This window comes from Cricetulus griseus, chromosome 8, assembly GCF_003668045.3.
Source record: "Cricetulus griseus strain 17A/GY chromosome 8, alternate assembly CriGri-PICRH-1.0, whole genome shotgun sequence".
Classification (NCBI taxonomy): Eukaryota; Metazoa; Chordata; class Mammalia; order Rodentia; family Cricetidae; genus Cricetulus; species Cricetulus griseus.
Window position 1 is genome coordinate 1040605 of NC_048601.1, and position 16464 is coordinate 1057068.

At 42.2% G+C, this 16464-nt stretch overlaps 1 long non-coding RNA gene across 1 annotated transcript; it reads right to left on the reverse strand.

The window, feature by feature from the left end:
- Nucleotides 1–552: 552 nt before the first annotated feature.
- Nucleotides 553–15241, reverse strand: LOC113837145. Its single transcript, XR_003487805.2, has 3 exons — nucleotides 15083–15241; nucleotides 1643–1747; nucleotides 553–1172 (listed from the first exon to the last, which is right to left on the reverse strand). It is a non-coding gene; the product is annotated as an uncharacterized LOC113837145 (long non-coding RNA).
- Nucleotides 15242–16464: the final 1223 nt, after the last annotated feature.

A 16464-nucleotide genomic window follows, 5' to 3' on the forward strand; every position in this document is an offset into this window, starting at 1 on the left:
AATGTTATGAGTTGGGTAATTATCAGAGACAATATTTTATTTTCAAAAGTTAATAGTTACCATACTGTGTGCAAAATCCAAGAAGTTGATTATAAAAGCAGTTAGTGATAAATATCTTTATGTTTTAAGGGCAACATTTGCATTGAGAATCACATCTCTGTTTTGCATTTATAGTAAGTGAATAAATCTGCTATTGCAAATTTTCCAGACAATCGTAGGGAGACCAAGACGAGTTCAGTCGTTAATCACATCGTGAAACTACACACAGCCAAAAAGGAATTAAAACCCAGCAAACCAAAATAACACAACTGGAAAGCATGAAACCTGTCCAGTCAATTATTGGATCCTAGTGGTGTTTGTCTTTCTGACCTCCATTTTCTGTAGGGGTCAGAAGGACAAGTGGAAAGAAACAATGAAAGAAACAGAACTCTATTCTTAGAAAAAAATGTATTAAGAATGGAGAAAGTATATTTTATGTGTTGAAATTGTTTTGAAAATTAAGACAAAATTATCATTCACTTAGTGTAGGAACAGCATTCTGTTATTAAAAAAAGACAAAGAATTGGGTTTTTGACTTAATGAAAGCAAAAATTTTTACTCCTAAGAATATGAGAAATACAACAATAAAATGCTAGGTGCGGCATAATTTATCAAAGTAACATTGGGTAATTGGCTTGTTTTCAAAGAGTGCCTGTCACCAGAGAGCTCCAGCGTGATAGAAACACATTCTTTCTGTTGTTGGGAAGAATCTGCAGTGACACATTTGGGACTTAGAAACACAGAGATAGAGGAGCCCATTGACATCAGAGTTGTGTTGCTGCATCTCTAATTCCTTTGAATCCCAGACGTTTGGGGCTCTAGAGGAATAACCCCAGAAGACCTTTCTGCTTTCATTCTTGATTTCATTTTTTTTGCTTTCATTCCTAATCTTCCTGGTAGGAGCCGCAGGACCACACTGCTCTTTACAGGCTTCAGTGCCTGTAAATATTTTGGTGCAATGTCTGGTACATGGTAAGGACTCAACACAAGCTGTGTGTTACTGCTGCATTTTTCTTGGTCACACTTGGAGTCACCAGTCTGGGTGTGGTGTTGCATTCCTGTAAGTCCAGCACTAGTGAGGATGACCTGGAAGTGTTACAAGTTGGAGTCCAGCTTGGGCTGCATACCGAGACCTTGTTTAATAAAAAGAGAACAAGGATCATTAAGTCTCAAGAGGAGGCAGAGTTCTTCATAGCTGTCCCGTCACCCTATCATTTACAGATATAGGAATGTTGTTGGCATAGGCATGGGGCAGGTAGGTTCAGAACTGGAACCTAGATTCCCCAACTCCAAGGTCTGCAGTGTCTCTTTGTTCTAGACCACAGACCTTTCCCCACTCTGTTTCAACTTGAGGATGTGGGGGTCCTCTGTGGAGAACTCAGCGCTCAGCAGCAAGCCTCACTCCAAGTGCCTGCCACCACTGAGGCCACATGGATGCCTCATGTTACAGATGAGGGCAATTTATGTGCTAAAATCTTTTCAGTTATTACCCACTCTCTAATGGGAGAGATTAAAGCAACTTAAATGAGCTATATTTTATTTAATACCCATCTCACCAGGCATGTTTTTCTAACCATGATTTATTATCCCAGTCCTGACTTACTCTGTGGAGGTAGTGAGATCTCTGGGGCTGCAGTAAGATGGTTAGAATGCTTGTGAGTGGACTTGGAGACGTATTTGGATGTTTCCTGTTTCCATTTACTGAGCCCTGAAAGAAAATCCATGAATTATCTACTCAATAATCACAGCCCCATTAGATGCAGCTTCCCATTTACAAGGAGACACTAATCTTGTTTTCTCCTCCTTTTTTTTTTTTTTTTTTTTTTGAGGTGGTATCTCACACTGTAGAACTCAGTATGTAGCCAAGGATAGTCTTGATCTTGTGACAATCTTCCAGCCTCAGCTTCCCATAAGTGTGAGTGTGTAATCCTCACACATTCCCTCAGAAGGGGAGGGAGAGTGGGGGGGAAGGGAGAGGATAAGAAGCCGGAAGGAATGTAGGAAGATATGGGGAATCTGGGAGAAGAAAACAAAGAGGGACACAGAGGAAGAGGGAGAGGAATGGAACGAGACAGAGGGGGCAGAGAATGGGAGGTCTCTCTGTGTCAAAGTAATCTTACGTGATACGTGTTTTGTTTCATCTAAACTCAGGGTTCCTCCCAAGAGGCATACTTGGAATAGGAGGCTGTTCATGGGTGTGCTTGGCAGTGGTAGGTTGGTTTTGATTTATTCTGGGTTCCATCACGTTAAGTAATGGTCAGACCTCTAACAGGGAAATGAATTCATTCACAGTTGCCATCTTGGGAAGTGTGTAGAGCTTGGGTTGTCATAAAAACTTGAAGGTGTTTTCTGTGTTGGCTTTTTCTTGCTCCCCTGATTCCATTTCTCATTGTCTGTTTTTAGTTCATTCTTCCTTCACTTTTTCTCACCTCATTTTTAACAGTAAACTTCGATGTTATAACTCTCTGAATTGTCCCCCAAACAATACAGCAATCACGACTGTCTCGTTGTGGTTACCACAGGTGAAACTACAAACCTCATTTTTATAGAATGACAGAGCTTAGAACTGGAGGGGATTTAAGACCATGGCAGACAGTTTGCCATCTGAACACCCTCTGCGTGAAGTGGAACTGAAATCCTTCCTCTCATGTGGGCAGAATCACAGCCCCAAGGTGCCCGAGAGCTGTAATGTTCCCTTATTTGGAAACGGAGTGTTACGGTAGTGATGAGCTAAAGATGTAGCATTAGGAAGATGGTCCTGGGTTGTCTAGTTGAGCTCTGAATGCAGTCATCTGTTCTGTTCGTATGTGTGTACGTATTTGTAGGTGTACACGTACACATATGTGTGGGGTACATGTGCACACTTGTGAACCAGGATGTAGAGGTGAGAATGTTGATGTCATTCCTCAGGCTCTGTTCACCTCTGATATATATTTTTTTTACAAGTGTGTGTGTGTGTGTGTGTGTGTGTGTGTGTGCATGTAAGTAAGTGTGTATGTGGGGACATGCACTATAATAGGCACATGGAAGTCAGAAGAAAATTTCAGGGAGTTGGGTTCTCTCCATCCTAGAAGGATACTCTGTTGCATGGAACTGGGTTGTTAGACTCAGTGGCAAGTGTCTTAACCTGTTGAGCCATTCCCTTCTGACAGACTCTCTCTCACTGGCCTGGAGCTCACAAAGTAAGCTATGCTGGCTGGCCAGCAAGCCCCAGGTATCAGCTGTCTTACCTTCTTAGTACTGAACCATATCAGGAAAATTTTCTTTTTCTTTTCCTTTTTTGATCTATTACATCTTTTAAAAATTATTTCTTTTATTTTTAACATTATAATCACATCATTTCCCCTTCCTTTTCCTCTTCCAAGCCCTCCCCTCCTTGCTCTCTTTAAAATCCATGGCCTCTTTTTTCGTTAATTGCTGTTATATGCATGTATACACCTATGTTCCTAAATATAACACGCTCAGTTGGTGTAGTGTAACTTGTATATATGTTTTCTGGCAGTTTTTATGTAGTTTCTAGGGACTGAACTGAGGTCCTCATGTTTACAAGGCAAGTCCTTTACTGACTGAGCCATCTCTACAGCCCCGTGTGCGTTTGTCTAAGAGAGGGGGAGAGAGGGAGGCTCCACATGGAAAGAATAGAAGGTGCCATGGCCACAGCGATGAAGGCAGACCAATATGGAAGGCCGTACATCAAGGGATTCCACCATTCTCCAAAAGCTGAGAGATGCTAGGACTGGCTCTACCGAAGTCCCTGGAAGGGTTGATGCCGGGTCAATGCCTAACCCCAGTTTTTGGCATCTTTTCAGACTTCTTGTCTCCAGCTGTGTGAGAGAAGAAGCAAGTCTGCTACACAGCTCCAGGTGTGTGGGAGTTTGTCACAGCAGCTCTAGAAACTGAGTACACTCTGAAACCGAGTTGTCTTCCTTTAGTTAGTTTAAAGTAGTTTTATATTTTCTGGACACAGGGTCTCTGTAGGAGACATAAATTTAACATATCTTACTTCATTTAGCACCTGTGATGGTTAGCTTTAATGTTAATTTGACACAACCTAGAATTTCTCAGGAAGAGTGTCTCAGTGACGGATTGTTTCCCATGGGTGGGTGTGTGGGCATATTTTCGGGGATTATCTTAATAAGTTAACTAATGTGGGAAGACCTTGTCAGCTGTGGGTGACATTATCCCCTAGGCAGGATCTAGGGGTTCCCGAACTGCATAAGAGTAGAGAACTGCATAAGTGTTCATTCCCTTTCTGCTCTTGACTATGTGTGTATGACCAAGTGTCTCAAGCCCCTGACACTGTGACTTCCCTACAATGATAGACTGGCACCTGGAATTGTGAGATAAAATAAGCCCTTTCTCCCTTAAGTCACTGTTTGTCATGGCATTTTATCACAGCAACAGAAAAGAAACTTGGACAGTGTTTTCCTTTTACCCAATGGTGTCTTTTCATGAACAATTACTCTTGACATAGTGAAATCCAATGTGTTAGACTTTTCATTTCTTGTTGGCCCTATTTAGAATAACTTTAAAAACCTATTCTTAGATCTAAAATCCATGCACAACTGATTTCTATGTGTAGAGTGGAACTTGGGGTCTATGGTTCACTGATCATCTATTTAAAATGTAGTCTTCCCCCTCCTATGCTGTAATTATATCTTTGTTATGAACCAAGTGATTCTGAGAATCATTTGGGGGATGTCTAGGAAGTAGATGCTAAGCTGGAATTCAGGGTACAAGATTCATCGTGGGAAGAAAGGTATATGGAAGAAAGTACAGATAAAGCAGGAGCTGTTATATTTGTTCCCTGTGAACAGAGGAGGCGCTGTGATAGAAGGCGCTCAGACACAGTAGAGCTGAGACGATTGTGGCCAGTTCAGTGAAGAGCTCCCGGGCAAAGACACCAGTTGGGATAGTCCTGAGCTAGAGAAGCAGCCAGACCCCAGATGCCCATTGTGGTGTCCATGGTTGGCACGTTCAGGAAGAGGGTGCCCTGGGCAATGCTGTAGAGACCTTGAAGTTGCCATTACTCAGACTCCTCACGGTAGTCTAGGGAGACCTGAGTGAAAAAGGTAACACTATGGCTTCCATGGTTCAGCCTTACATTGCTTTCTGTACAGCCAAACACCACAGTCCCCACAGGCTTCCCCAGAGGGTGCTCAGGGTGAATGTTGGGAGGCTGAACAAGGATCTTTATTTTGTGACTCTTTGCAATGCTGTGACCTATACTCAAGGTCATTACTCTTCCATTATTCCTTCTTAATTGTCACCTCTGCAGGTATGGGGGGCTTGCCTGGCATTATGACCCAAAACCTTAGTGAGTCTTAGGAGCCACCACATTCCTCCAGCAGGGAATGCTTCAATTAGGAGAAAATAGCTACATGACAGCAATGTAGGTGGTATTTAGCACATAAAACACATTAGCTTTTAGTTGCCATATTCTTCTCAGACCAGGGCTTTTGTGCATATCCACTTATGGTTACATTGAGCAAGATAAGCAAGTGGGAGTCCAGTGAGTCACTCAGTGCACAAAGTGTTCCACTTGCTTTATTGCATAGGACACACTGATGATCAGGCCGATTGGCCAAGAGGCTTCCTCCATTTTTCAAGGGACAGTTCCTTAACTATGGCAGTGGTTATTGGCCAGTGAATCCTATGCTTTGTTCCTGGTCTGTAGATGGAAACCTTTAAGTGATGGGGGATGTCCTTCTGTGTATATGTTTCTCTTATTGGTTAATGAATAAAACACTGACCAATAGGGGCAGGAAGATAGCTGTGGCTAGGAGATGAGGAGAAATAGGCAGAGAGGGACTGCAAAGAGCTGCTATGTAGCTGGCAAGGGAGTAACAAGTCTGGGCATTCTCCAGTAAGCCAAGACCACATGAAAATACATAGATTCATAGAAATGGGTTAATAATTAAGACAGAGCTAGCCAGTAAGAAGCCCTAGTCATTGGCCAACAGTTTAATAATTAATATAGCATCTGTGTGTTTATTTGGGGCCGAGAAGGGTGGCGGGACCTGGTGGGACAAAGAAACTCCAGTAACATTTAAGCATGCAGGGCTTATGGTTTGGGGGACAGGGGCTATAAAATTATCCAAGAGGGGGTGAAGGATTATTGAAGTGGGACTGCTTATGCTTCCACTCATTGTTTCCTGAGTGTCTGTGCTCTTCCCTTTAGGAATTACTGCAGTGTGTTGAGCTCTCTGGAGAAGAGCTCTTCCTACCTCTGAGGCTAATGGGTGGACACAACTGTAGCTGAAAGCTTCTATGCATTCCACTTAGTCTTGTAGTCACTTATAAGATAATCACTCTGAGCTTAACATTATTTATAATTGTTTGGCCAATGGCTCAGGCATATTACTAAATAACTCTCACATTTAAATTAACCCATTTTAATTAATCTGTGTATCAACACATGGCTGTGGCTTACTGGTAATCCTCTGGCATCTTACTTCTCCAGCGGCTACCTGGCATCTCTCTGACTCTGCTTTCCTTCTCTCCGTATCTCTGTTTGGATTTCCTGACTGGTTCTATTCTACCTGGCTACTGTCCAGATCAGCTTCTTTGTTAACCAATGGTAACAAAACACATTCACAGAGAGAGAGGCATCCCACATTACACAATGCTTACTGAACCAAATGCTTTGGCATGGCATGCCAGGATGCCAGCATGCCCCCTGGTCATTGTCTACCCTGGCTTTGAAGAGGGCCATGGATAAATTCTGTGCTGTGTGGAATTGGATATGTAGGAAACCTCTGCACAGTGATGTTGCTGAGGTTCTGTGTTCATCAAAAGCCAACAGAGAGCAGGAACCACAGCCTGGCCTCACCCATAGTCAATTTCTGCTATAGGCCTTTCCAAGCTGTCAGCCTGTGGCATCCTGGTTTGGGGCTGGAGCAGTGTCCCCACAACAACCAGGAGAGCTCCACCAGGCCCCAGCCTCTTTATATGGAAGATGCAGGATGGAGCCATTTTTTCATCCTTATTTTTTTGATGCATATTTCTCTTATTCAGAGGAAGGCATGTGTTACAGAGGCCTTCAGACTGGTCAGAGGGGGAAGGAAAAACAAATTCTGAGAGGTGCATAAGTTGCCTTTTAGAAGATGGTTGCTCTCTTGGTGTCTTTTGCTTTGGTTCAGGTTTGGACTGTACCCCAAAGGCACCTGAGATCTTCCAGATTGCTTCACAGGAGGACCACGTAGTCTCTGGTCTTAAATGGGGTGGAGTGGCATCTAGGTTTGAAATCTTTTTCAGGTTGGGGGCAGCTTCAAGGATGGGAAGAACAAGACACCAGCAGGTTCCTCATCATGGACAGCCTGACCATTTGTGAAGATGTACATCAAGGCTTGACAGTCACCTTGGTGACACATGATCCGTGGCTATATAGTGAGTTCCAGGCCAGCCTGAGGTAAAGAGTGACCCTGTCTAAAAGCAGACAAATATAACCCTTAAAATATGCAAAATTGCAGAAGGCAGAGATGAGGAACCTTCATGGCTTCCCAACCCAAATGAGTTATAACACACTTGCTGAAGGGACACCAGCCCACTGGAGCAAGTGGCTCTGGCAGCCTTTACTCTTTCCCCCCATTCCCTCTGCCTTGCTAAAAACCGTTAGATTACATTCCTAAAGCTAGCAACCAAGGTCTAGTCCCTAGGCTGACTTCTAAAGTCTGTCTCCCTTCTATTTAGAGGCAATCCTCTGTCCCTTCTGGACAAATACTCCTGCCCCCTTTTCCTTGTCCCCTTCCCTTCTTCCTTACCCCCCCATCTCCTTTACCACTGCATCCCAGCCCATTCAAACGCAGACATCCCCCTTTCCTCCTCTTAAAACCACACCCGCAAGGTCATTTTGCTGCTGTTTTCTACCTGAGCCAGCAAGCAGTCACTGTAACTTTTCTTCCCTGCTTAATAAAGAATCTCTCTGTGGAAACAGGTGTTTGGATGTGATTTGTGCCTAATCTGGGGTCTAGGAGGGAGACCCCACACTCTGCTGGGGTCCCCTTCATTTGCAGTGGAAGGAGCTGGGCCAGCATCTGCTTAGGGCTGTTCACAGCAAAATATTCTTCAGAACAGCACTGTACTGCCTTTGCTGTGGCTGCTCACAGGTAGTTCAGGATAAAGGGTTGTTTACTCAGATACATGGAGCAACAGATGCTGGGACAATGGCTAGGTTATTAATTGCATAGTTTGTCTTTACAAACAAAGATGTTCTTAGCTCTGTTGGTGGTGTTTTGGGCACTGGTTGACTTCAAGGATCACATGTTCTGTTTTTAGCTAATGTGTTTTGTGTGCTAAATACCATCTACATTGCTGTTGTGTAGCCATTCTCTCCCAGTGGAAGCATTCCCTGCTGGAGGGAGGATGAGGCTCTTAAGACTCAGGAAGCTCATGAAACTTATAAGACTCAGGTATAGTGCAGAGCTCACAAAGTCACAAGCCTGTCCCCGCTCCCCCAATCAATGTTATAAAAGCTCCTAGTAAACAGTGGCTAGTAAAGTATCCCATGAGGAGGTGGGCTTTTTGGGATGTAGCTGTTTTTGATCACTCATACTCTTGTAAGTAACCCCAATAAGCTCTCAGGTTCATCAAGCTGGACTTGAGTGGAATGTTTCTTTGGTTTGTTGTTGGTGCCTTATCTGAGTTAAAGAGGAAAAACCATACAACAGTTGCCTAGTAACTCTTGAGCAAGTATATGCCTGTGATGAAACTGGTTTGAAGACCTTGCACCTACTGTTGGCTCAGTGTTGTCTGTGCCTAGTTCTGTTCACACATTGGAGCAATGAATGTGATTAGAATGTGGAATAATGGGCCAGACACACTGTAAAAGCTAACTGATCCTTTTGTTTCTTTCAAAATTGAATGTCCTACTTTAATTGAAATTGTATTAAATGATCAGGAAAATACCCCCAACCCAAGGTACTTTTTAAATCCTTGTAAATAATTAGTTGGATCTGTGTAACAGCTTCCTTTTATTATTATTCAAGACTGCCTTTATTGTATGTCTAGGACCCACTCTTTTCTAATTAACTGCTATTATCTTTATAAGTAAGAATAAAAGCCGTAGCTTTTACTCTAAGATTACAAGACCCTACATGGTTTAAGAAGTAAGCACACTTTCTCTTACCTATCATGTTGTTCTAAATTTGCATTTTCCTCACTCCTCCTTTATATTGTCAGTGTTTTGGATGTAGAATTCTTTGATGGGTAACAAAGAAAGTTAGTATTATATTCTTCAAACCAGAAAGACAGAGTGATGTGACCTGCACGTTATATTTAGAGCTATTGAAATCCAAGCACAGCTATGCTGTGGGCAGAGTTATTTGTCACAAGTAAGTGTGGATGTTTTGGCTGTGTGACCTGCCTTGGATCATGTGCCAAGGCAGTGGTAGGAAGCCAATGTCACACTCAGGATACCTGCAGATAACTAACGCTGAGCCAGCTGGGTACAGAGAGGCTTTACAAGGACATGTGGGCTTGGCATTTGTGAAGAACATATTTTCAAATCTTTAACCTCCATTTTCCTACAACTGCTTGTGCATGTACCTGTGATTGTAAACTTGTCCTGGTTCCTGTTTTCTTTTCTCCCACGGTCAACTTTCTATCAATTTATAAGCAAGAGACACACCTCTCATTAAAAGTATTGAACTATAAGTGTGAGAACTGTGGAGGCCCTTCAGCACTGGTTCTGAAATATAGGAGTCAGGACACCCTCTTGCACCAAGACAGCAGCCACTTAGCACAGCTCAGCGGCCCCTGCCCATGCTTACTTCTGCACAAGGGAAGGCTCAGGAGTAGGACTTTCAACCGGAATCATCTTCAGTAGTAATGGATTATATTAGAGAGTTACTTGTTGTAGGGATTCTTAGAGATAAAAGTTAATTCAGGATGGATGGCTCAGGCTTGTCACAGCAATTATTTTGGAGACAGAACAGGAAGAGTCCAAATTCAAGGTCAACTTGGGTCACAGAGCAAGTTCAAGCCAACCTGTGGCAGCATAGTGAGATCCTGTCTCAAAATAAACACGAAGAGAGCTTGGAATGTAGTACAGTGGTAGAGTCCTTGCCTATCATGTGCATGATGCTGTCGCAGAAGTGAACCGTACCTGGAATAAGGGTATAGTTGGTTATTTATTAAAAGAGGGAATCACTTACATGAGAAACCGATAACCAGATAGCACTCAGTGAATCCAGTCTCAGCAGCACTCTGAGACCCAACTGGAACCCCGAAGAGAGCAGGGAGCTCCTTCTCTCAGCCCTTTATTCAGCCACCTGTGCACACCTGTGGCCACACCCCAAATGGGCGTGGTTATCGGCACAGGTGCGCAGATCTCTCCCTACATGATGCTGGGTTTGATCTCCAGTAAAACACACACACACCCCTACCTATCATCTATCCATCCATCCATCCATCCATCCATCCATCCATCCATCCGTCTTTCTTTCTTTTCCTCCAACGAGAAAGCAGTCTTGTTTGACTACAACTACAAAGTCTAAGGACATTTATCAGTTAAGTCGATGGTAGCTATTGCCCGTAAATCAGGTGAGTTAATTTACAGCTCCAAGACTTTGGTTAAAACACAAAGAATTTTAGCTGGGAGACAGTTTCTGTGACTATCTCATGGTATCTATAGCTCAAGTTTTTTTGAATAAAGGTCAGGAGAGGTTCAGAGACATACCTCCCTTCCCTGAATTGTTCATAGGGTAAACAGCTTTTAGCCAAAGGATGAGAGAAATAAGCACCAGGATTTAGTTAGATCTCAACAAGCCCCTGGTGGACTTCAGGAGTGGAGAAGGTGACTAACTCTAAGAATAGGGTAGCAGGTTACTTAGCAAGTGGGGTGGATTCTAGCTATGTACTTTCAACAAAATGGACAGATTGTTGAGCTGTTGGCCTATGTGTCAACAAATGCACACTTGGATATAGGTCACCGTGCAGTACTGGGAGGTATGTGAGATGGAGAGAGTTTAAAGACTTACTATAGTCCCTTCTTTTATTCTCATTGGTTCACGAAAGCAACCAATAAAGAAAAAAATTAGAGTAGGTGCTTCATGATTTCTTTTTGTAGCAACAAGTAAAAATAACCTGGGATACAATAATAAGTACTTCATACCCGCTTCCTGCAAACAAGCTCTCAAATGGTCAGAACAGCCTGTTACAGTCTGAACATTCAATCTTGAAAAATGAGTGTGTCAAAACCAAACTTCTGAAGTTTACTTGGCGGTGGTGGTGGGGGAGGTCTTGGGGAAAGTGAGTCTTGAGGTTGGAGCTTATTTGTGGCTTAAAAAAAGCTTAAAAAAGCTTCTGGAGCTGCAATGGCTTAGCAGTTAAGAGCACTTGCTTTTGCAGAGAACCTGTGTTCAGTTCCCTGCACACACAGAACATCTCACAACTATCTATAACTCCAGATCCAGGGAATATAATGCCTTCTTTGGAATTCCTTGGATACCGGGCACATACATGGTGCAAATGGATACAGGCATACACATAAAAAAGGCTATAAAGGGTTGTGAAGACACAATGAGAAGATGTTATCCATGAGAAAGTAGATCCCACCACACACTAAATCTGATGGGATCTTGACTATGGACTTCTAAGACTCCAGAATTTTAAGAAATAATCACTGTCATGTGTAAGTTGACTAATCTATGGCATTTTATTATAGCAATGCAAATGGATGAAGATAACAATCCACAACCATCTTATTAAGAGGTATAATTTTATATTTAACAAAAATCATAATGTATTTATATATCACTTGTAATGACAACCTTAATCTGTGATAATTTTTTAACACTTTATAGCCTTTTCCATAAAGAAAACTCAACTTGTGTGTGTACTTTGATGTAGAGAAATGAAATAATAAAAAAATGGATTTCAAGCATGGAAAGGACTTATACTAAAATAGAGTGATGTTGAGGGACGTTGGTTATGTGGTATCTTAGTTAGGGTTACTACTGCTGTGATAAAGCCAAAACAACTTGGGGAGGAAAGGGTTTGTCTGGTTTACACTTCCATATCATTATATACATCATCGAAGGAAGTCAAACCCCAAACTGGGCAGGAACCTGGAATCAGGACCTGATGCAGAGGCCATGGAGGAATGCTTACTGGCTTGTTTTCCATGCCTTGCTCAGCCTGATTTCTTATAGACCCCAGGACTAGCAGCCCACAATGGCTGGGCCCCACACATCAATCACTAATTAAGAAAATGTTCTACAAGCATTTTCTCAACTGAGACTCCCTCCTCTCAGATGACTTTAGCATGTGTCAAGTTGACAAAAAACTGTCCAGCAATATGGATTCTAGGAAAAGAGAGAATATAAGATGAAGTTGTTTACATTCATATAAATAGAAGAGCAAGGGCTTTGGTTGGTACTCTGTTTAGACACCACTGTGTGTGCTTGTTAACAGTAGTCTTTTTAGTAGTAGTAGAAGTAGTAGTAGGAGGAGTCTTGAGTAGCCTTTACTAAAATAATTTTAAAAACTGCGCCATAAATGGAAAAGCAGAAAGGGTTTTATTTAAAGAGATAGCATGAGACAGGCAAGAGTGTAGCAGGTTACTTTGACCAGAGTGCCCAAGAGTACTGGCTACTGTTTGAGGCTTTCTTTTTTTTGGGTCTCAAAGAAGAAGAAGGGGTTGGTTGCTAAGTGCATATGGTTATCTGTTTTGATTGATAACCTTGGGTCATGTAAGCCTCCCTTACAATGATCCCAATTTTAACAATTTGAATGCCCAATCATGTATAGGCATAAGGTGATTAAAAGGAGATTTCTCCTAAAAGTTCACTCAGCAAACACAGTTTGCCTTACTCTCCTGCATCCCAAACTGGTTCAGGATGGGTTAGCCCCTGCCTCTGGTTCCAGATATATCAACTGGATATTTCTGAATGGAAAGTGGAGGGATGTGTACACAGCTATGGGCAGGGGAGGAGCCCAGTGACATGGAGGGGTTGTATAGCTGAAGACAGGGAAGGATTTTATGTTGGGAAAGGGACTTGGGTAACTTAAGCCAAGTCTCAGGTCACCAATCTACACTATGCTTACCCATCTCACCTAAAAAGAGTTATACCACTGTTTCATGTTGTTATACCAGCACCTACAGTCCCTACAGCACTTACAGTGGTGGCCTTTCAATGAATTGAATCTAGGATGAAAACTTTTTTTAAACTTTTATTTATTTACGATGTATACAGTGTTCTGCCTGCATACCAGGAGAGGGCACCAGATATCATTATAGATGGTTGTGAGCCACCATGTGGTTTCTTGGGAATTGAACTCAGGACCTCTAGTAGAGCAGCCAGTGCTCTTAACCACTGGGCCATCTCTCCAGCCTCTAAGATGAAAGCTTTAAAATACCAATTTTAAAAAGCAAAATCTAGCAAACAGTTAAAACATTTTGGGAAATACATGAGGAGAAAGTTCAAAGAAGTGGGGGGGGTGAGTCTAAATTTGATAAAGTGTCCAGAGGAATCTGTGCCAAAGAAAAGAAAACCCTTCAATATGGATTTTATTAGCACCCTAGGACTGCTATAATGAACCATCACATACTGAGTTACCAAAAAAAATTGCTATATCAAACTGCAGATTTGAAGGCTAGAAGTAAGCAAACAAAATAAAAAACATCACTGTTTATGGGACCATATTCCCTCTGAAGGTACCAGAGAGGCAAATGTACTATGCCTGGTTCCTCAGCTGCAAACAGGCAGGCAGGCACTCCTTGGCTTTTAGATTTGATACTTCAATCATGTAGCCACATCTCTGTGTCTTTCATCATCTTATCTCTGTGAACATCTGTATCTAGATTTTGTAAAGGCACTATCATTAAACCAGAGCCCAATTTAACCATCCTTAGTTTAACTTAATTAAGCCTTTAATGGACCCAATTTAAAATATTGTAATAGTTTGAGATGCTTAGTGTTAGAACTTCACCATGTATTTTGAGGGGGACTAACAGTTCGCCCTAGAACTTTGATTCTAAGTTTTCCAAACAAATCGTCAATGAAACCAACCACATGGAGAATATAAAATGCTCAGCATCTAAGCAAAAGTAGGAAATTAATATATGGAAAACAGCAGTCACTGTGGAGATCTGCAATTCTGTGCCATTCACCCCAGATGGAATGTTAGCAAAATAAAACTTTGTGGGGAGTAAAAGAAAAAAAAGAAAGAAAATTTGTGCTAATAGTGAGGACAATAACTGGGAGAAAGAAACTGGTCTGGCGACTACTTCCCTAGGCCAAACTATGAAGAGGGCAAGCATGAAACCATAGTAAGCTGGGTAATATGATCACAGACTGAGAATTTAGACGGTCTATGCCATGGAGACTGTTCTATTACTAAAATGGCCTTTCATGACGCTTCCAGCATTCTTGGGCACTAACTGAGAAGGATCCATGGAAACACAATAAAAGGGCAAGGAGGTGTGAGAGTTGGAGTCTGACTCAGCTAAGCATGTTAGAGAAGACCTTTGTAGGAGGGTGGGAGAGGAGAAGAAAGGAGGTGAGGCAATGTGTCCAGGAAATTGAATTACACCATGAAGTGAGAAACAGGAAGACTCTTTAGAGTAGACCTTGATCAAATTTCTGAGGAGGCAGATATGAAATAGCACATCAACGTAGCATGTTGTAGGTGACCAAGCAATGGAAGCATGAAATTAAACTATTATTTTTGGTCTTTAGAGACAGGGCCTTGTACTGCAGCCAGATCTCTCTAGAGCTAACAGTATTCTTTCTGCCTTAGCCTCCTAGTGCTAGGATAATTAAGTCAACTGTAATGTATTTATCCACAGATTTATTAGATAATCAACATAAACCCTGAATAGCACTTGTTTAAACCTTCAGTTAATCAGATGGTATTTACAAGCCACACAAGGACATTCATTGCTTTGGGCTCCGTATCCTTGGTTTGAAAGATACCAACATGCTCTGTGATTTTTATAAGTGGTTCCATTTAATACCATGATTAATGAGATTTTTAAAAATATTTACAGACAATAAAGACAAGTAGGTCACTGTAGAATAACCATAAATTCTTCTCTTACCACAAAGAAGTGATGTTTTTATTTTCCTAGACTTTATGTTTCTGCCAGTCTGTGCCCTTTTCTGTCCTGCAGAATTCAGTAGAGGTGAAAATGGGCTAGAGGTGTAGCGCTGTGGTAGAGTGCTCACTTTTCGTGTGCAAGACCCTGTGTTCAGTTTTCAGCACCGTGGGGAAGAAAGAAAAGAAAAATAAGGATGGGACAAGAATCTTTCTACACCTCTTCCTCTCTTTGATCCCTGGCAGCTCCACATGAACAAGCTCAGATCTCCTGCTAGAGGATGAGAAGATAAAGGCCACATGAAGCAAAGATGGATGGCCCTCCATGAGTCCTCAGACCTGTGAAGAAGCTAGTTGAAGTCAGCAATTAGTGATCTTGCAGCAGCCCAAAGATGCACCAGTGACCCAGGATGAGATGGAAGAGCCAGCCACACAGCAGAACACAGCCGCAGCTGCTGAGCCATGAAATGCTGTGTTAGGAATATCCTTTATCTTTAGTTTTAGAGCTATCAAGCCGTGAGTAAAAGCTCACAGGTCCATGAGGCTCAGGATAAAATCTTGTTCACAGGCACACAGCTAACTGGTACCAGAAGCTTATGAAGACAAACATGGTAGGAGACTACCTCCCTAACTTTACTCATACTCAAGATGCTCAGTTTTACAAGAGCTGATATGGGGAGTTTAGAATTTTAAAAATACATAGGTTATAGTCTGACATTTATGGTACAGTTATGTTGTGTGACAAAACTTTTCCTGGGGAGATGCAACAAACACGTCTACTAACCCCAGATAGGAAACCTCGGCAGACCAAAGTATGGATAACACCAATGTACAACTTGATGAACCATGGATTTTATTGGGGTTATTTACAGGAATGTGGGTGAGGCTTACTTATAGGAGAAGAAATGACTCAAAGACAGCTGCATCACCACAGCCAACCCCAGCACAGACAGCAGCTCACAAAGAGGGGAACCTGGAGCACAGTGCACAGCCTGCAGGCAGCTCAACAGTTTGGAGAGTGTCCTTTCCAGGTGCCTCAGCTGGTCTAACTCTCTTTCAGGCAGCTCATCTGGTTTCTACTTCTTCCAGGAGCTGGTCTGGTCTCAGTCTCCTTTACATCTTGGCATGGATGAGAGGGACTCTCAACCTTTATTGTTTACCCTGGCAGGGAGGGGCCTGGTGAATCTGGTCAGTTTCAGGAATTCCTGAAGCTATTTTGAGTTGTTTACCTTCCTGCTTAAGGAGCTTCCCTGTAGGATGGATTGTTTCAATTTTGGAGGAAACTATTACACAAGTTATAAAAGCTTAGATTATCCAGAGGAAAACATAAGAGACTTTTCTGATTCAGCAGCACATAAATTCTTTCAGTTGTTTTCTTACTACCAT